This window comes from Trichosurus vulpecula, chromosome 1 (assembly GCF_011100635.1).
Source record: "Trichosurus vulpecula isolate mTriVul1 chromosome 1, mTriVul1.pri, whole genome shotgun sequence".
Lineage (NCBI taxonomy): Eukaryota > Metazoa > Chordata > Mammalia > Diprotodontia > Phalangeridae > Trichosurus > Trichosurus vulpecula.
In genome coordinates this window covers 247437953-247443124 of record NC_050573.1, presented here as the reverse complement: position 1 = coordinate 247443124, position 5172 = coordinate 247437953, and the positions used below count along the sequence as shown (strand labels likewise).

General features: G+C 38.9%; 1 pseudogene; it reads left to right on the top strand.

Annotated features, from left to right (window-relative positions):
- The first annotated feature begins 3145 nt into the window (after positions 1 to 3145).
- Positions 3146 to 3971, top strand: LOC118838708 (annotated as a pseudogene).
- The last annotated feature ends 1201 nt before the right edge of the window (positions 3972 to 5172 follow it).

Sequence of the window (5172 nt, the reverse complement as noted above, 5' to 3'; positions counted from 1 at the left end):
GCGACCAACATTTGGTACAGTTAGAAATGTCATTTGTGGCTCTGGACAAGATAAAATAAACTGGCTCATGCAAGGTTACCATCAGTCTTGGTTCAAAGCACTGTGACCATCATGTCTCAAACTGAGGGAACTCCTAATTTAGAAGCATGAAATACATGGTGTCTCCCAAAATCTGAGTTCCATTTTAAGCTTTTTAAAATGGCACTGAGTCTTTGGGTACACCCTGTATATCAAAGCAGGACATTCCTTCTGTCTCATTGCATTTTGCTGATTAAATGTGTTCAAGTCCTGACAATTAACAATTTTACCCTTTTTAGAAACCAGAGGGAAGCTGATTGGTGCATGTAGTTCTGCTCGACCTACTAAATCCTACAGTGAAACATGGCAAACTATTATTTAGTGACAACTCTATTCTTGACTTGACTTTGGTTTACCTGGCTCCCAACCTCTCCAGTCTTCTAAATGCCTCATCCTAGTCCTGATTCCTGTATTGTATCAGTTCCTATGGATTTGACCCAGTCAGTAACTCCCTCACGAACAGCTAACACTTCAACTTTGCTAATATGGCCTCTCCAAAAAAGGCACTACAAGGACAAAAGGACCACAGACACTAAAGCATACAAACTGGACCCTACACAAGACATATCTCTAACAGAGCTAGCATGGCATGATGGATAGACAGCTGTCCATAGGGTCTGGCTTCAAATCCTGCCTCCTGGCCATAAGACCCTAAACAAGTCATTTAACCCACTAGACAGCTCTTTAAGACTCTTAAATTTCAGAGAAGGTGCCAAACTACATCACTAGCTTCCTCATCCAGGAGATCTCCATACCTATGAAATAACAGGTCGAGTTCCTAAGCCAAGGGTGGGAAACCTACAGCCTTAAGGCCACAGATTCCCCACCCCTGCCCTAACCCTTCCTACATGTCACCCTCCTGTGCAAATAGTTTGAGGTCACTCATATTTTAGAAGTGAGAAATTTTAGCACCTTTACCCAAAGGAATAACCCTAGCCTAGTCTCAAAATATCATTTAAGAGGGCCTCAGTAAGCAGTACCACAAGGACTTGGGAGGCAGTATACAGTAATAAAGAGAATACTAGAAATTAAACCATACCACTCACCTCTTGAGGGGAAAAAACGAACTAGAGACATAGATTTTCAGACATAGCCAATGAGTTGAATTATTTTACTTGACTATACTTATCTCTTAGAAGCAAAGGTTCAGTGAGGATGAAGGGTAAGGATAAAGGTGGGGGAAAAGTCAATAAAACATTTTTAGAGTACACAGAAAATAACTAAAAGAAGGTTCAGAAGGGAATGGAAAAAGTAATATCATTAATACTTATTAAATTTAACTTAAATTTAATACTTTAAAACAAATTATACATTAACAGTTCGGTTTCATATAAATTCTACTTTTTTGACCATTTTTATATACTGAAATGTTCACTTTTTCAATGATGAAGTTCATAATAAAAAGGAAATTTAAATTTTGTAAAAAATAAAGAATACTTGTCATAAAGTCAGGAAACATTCAATCTGGGCTCTGATAATTAATCTCTATGTATCATGGGGAAAGTCTATAATTTCTCTAATCCTGTTTCCTTGTCTATAAAATGTGGATAATATATGCCGGCACTAATGTATCTTATAGAGATTTTGTGAAGAAAGTGAACATAAACCTTTAAGCGCTATCTAAGAAAGGATTGTTGATATTGAAGGTAGAAAGATCAGGTAGATGTTTATACCAGAACTTGCCTGGAACCCATATCAGCTTCCATAAAACTCCATAGCGTCTAAGTAAATGTAATGAAAAGGAGAGTGATCTTCTGTTCACTTGGACAGCTGCAAGATCTGGATAATTCATAAATGCATGCATTCTTAGTACCCACTGTTCGGAATTTGTTCCAGCTTCCTCTCTGAGAGAAATAAATAACTTTGTAACAACTAAATCACAGGAATTAGTTGGGCAACTGTCAAAGACATAAAAGTGTTCTGGATTCCCCTAGTTCCCATTTGTCTAATTGCCTTTGTGGGCTCTTTGAATGAATGAATGAGCATTTGTTAAGAACTCACTGTGTCAGTGAGCACTGGGGATGCAAATAAAAATGTAAGACCATGCTTGCTCTCAAATGAGCTCACATTCTAGTTGAGAGAGAAAACACATGGAGGAGGTTTCAGCTGCAAGTCGGATGGAAAGGTCCCATGGTCCTTAATGGCAAAGCAGATGGTGGTACATTTTCTTCTATGGCACTTCCTTTTAGAAAACCATATCCATTTCTGACACTGTGAAACTTCTTTTTCCTACTTCGTACCTCTGGTTACTGAAAAAGCAAAGTTTACAGCATCTGGGAAGCCAGTTTTCAAGTCACATATCTACATTGTCCCGTGGACAATGGCTGTGGAGGCTGGATAAGAAGCAGGGCCAGTGGTCTTTGGTAGTGTTACATGGAATCAAGGAGACTTAGCCAAGTAAAGATTTTCGCCAATATTGCAAAGAAGATTTAAGGGTTGGGGAGGGAGCAAATTTCTAGGCCACAGCACAGAAAAAAAATAAACAGAATCAAATGTAATTCTGAGGTCAGCACTACTAGCTTCCCCCAGAGGCCTCCCCAGAGTTCCACCAAGCACAGACCCATAGCCTTGATTCCCACCATCATGAAGGATATGCTGAACACTGACTAGAAGAGTTCTATACCAAGAAAATGTATCACCAACCCATTCTTTAAGCCCCTTTTTTTGTTCAGGACACCTGCTTTATCAAAAGAGATGGTCTTACCAAGCTTTATGAAAATGACTTCAGTGAGTTTGACCACAGAGTGAATTTTCTCACATTGGCAGCTAGGTAGCACAATGGCTAGAATGGTAGGGCTGGCATTGGGAAGACTTTAATTCAAATCTGACCTCAAATATTAATGTTGTGAATTTGGGCAAGTTACCAAACCTCTTGTCTTCCTCACTTTTCTCAGGTATAAATTGGAGATAACCATAGCACTTATTCCCCAAGGTTGTTGAGAGTTTAAAATTTGATCATATTTGTAAAACAGATTACAAATCTAAAACACTGTAAGATGCTAGCCATCATCATCATCATCAGTAGTAGTAGTAGTGTCACCATCATCATCATCACCCATGTAGTCAGATGGTAGATCCCAATATTGCTTTTATTTTTCTGGAAAAGACTCAGGAAGAAAAGTGAAAAGCAGTAATGAGGCAGTGAACCTATGTAAAACAGCCCCTGGGACTTAGAAATTAAACACTGGAGACCTACAGGTTGTGAGGAAACAAATAAGGATGTAAAGAAATGCCACTCTTCCTGATGTGATGTCCATGCATGGTTGTTTCTAGGACCTTTCCAGTAAATATTATCAAACAACTAATCATTCTCCTAGACTGTACTGATATCATAAAATGTCATTATTTGGGCATCAGGAAGGAGCTTTTATCTTGGTCCTTGCAGGACTTCTTGGTGAAAAAGTTTAAAATTGTTCATTTACCCTGTTCTGGAGTCTCTACTGAACTTATAAAGGCAGTGACTGATTGATACCCTCTGTGCATTTGACAGTGGAAATTCAGAAAAACTCCAAACCTTGAAGACATCCTAGAACGAGTAGCTAAATCTAACTGCCAATGAAGCTCTGCGCCAGCAGAAGAGTCAGTGGTTGTGTTCCATGGAGAAGATTCTCATCCACCCCACCAACCACAAACATCCCACCTATGATGAAATGGACCACACACTAAAGTTACCGTGAATGAATTGGTGCTGCTGAGATAAAAACCCTTTCAGTGAGTCTGGTGAAAGGTAGCATTGATGAAATGGATAAGCAAGCAGACATGACTTGAATGAAACTTTAATGACAGATTTGCAGCACATCAAAGGGATGAAGGATTGACTGGAGTTCTGGTATACAGATGTGAAGAGTATGGAGAGATTGGTAAAGCACCAGGACCATAACACCCGAACTTAGAGAACTCTTCACTGCCTGTGGGGAGAAGCAGATATGGTTATTGAAAATATTTAGCTAGACCAGGCTAAGAAGTGTCAGTCTACTATCCTCATTCATGTCTGTGGTTTGATTAGGACTTAAAGGAGTAGCACCCCCCCAAAACAACTATTCTACTCATCCAAAACCAGGAGGAGACTGTCCCAGAGGAACAGTATTTCATTCTTTGCCTAGAAGTTGGGGAAGGTTCTAGAAGCCATGAACCTCTAGGTGATGGATATTGGTTTTTTATCTTTTTTTTCCTTCATCTTGTATGAATATATTTTATAGCATGGTATAAGAATTGCTGGAATAGTACCTTTACCTTCCCTCTCCCCCCCAAAAAAACCCATAATTATGAAAGTCAAAAATCCAGAGAATTGGGTGGAAAAGAATTGTCAAACCATAAAAGACAGCAGGAGGTAGTGTTGATAATGTCTGCATATTAAGTGATTCTAGTACTCTAGCTCTGGGAAACTGAGGCAGAAGCCAAGACAAAAGAAAATCATTAAAATGAAGTAAAAAGTGAAGGAAATTCAAAGAAAATCAGATAAAACTAGGAGCAAAGTAAGTCCTTGATAGTTTTCTAGATAACATGACTCTCTAGTTGAGTATCCATTTAAGGGAAATTTGTATATTCCAGCCATCTATCTGTGCAAGAGTCATGCTTTCAGATACCAGGATCCACACAAATATGTTTCAAGTTCTCTACCCTAAAATTCTCTTCTGCTAAAAATGTAGGTTTTTTTAGGATTTGAGCAACAACCCCAGAATCCTACAGTGGGAAAGGACCTCATAAGTTATTCCATACAATCTTTAGCCAAAGCATAGAATCTCTTCTATAATGTCCTCCACAAGTGGTCATCCAGCCTCTATCTGGTTGTCCAGTAACAGAGAACCCATTACCTCCAGAGACAGCCCTTAATAAACTCATGGAAAGTTTTACCTTATATGAACCCAAAATATGTCTTTTCACTGGTCATAGTTTTTCCTTCCAGAACCTAATTCTTCTTACAACATATCACAATATAATAAACATGTAAGTGCCTATTATGTGCCAAGCATTGTGCTAAGGGCTGAGGATACTAATAATAAGAAAAAAAATGTTCCTGCCCTCAAGGAAGAAGACAACACACAAAAGAGGGGTAGTGAGAGGAGAGAAGGCACCTAGCAGCAATGATGATGG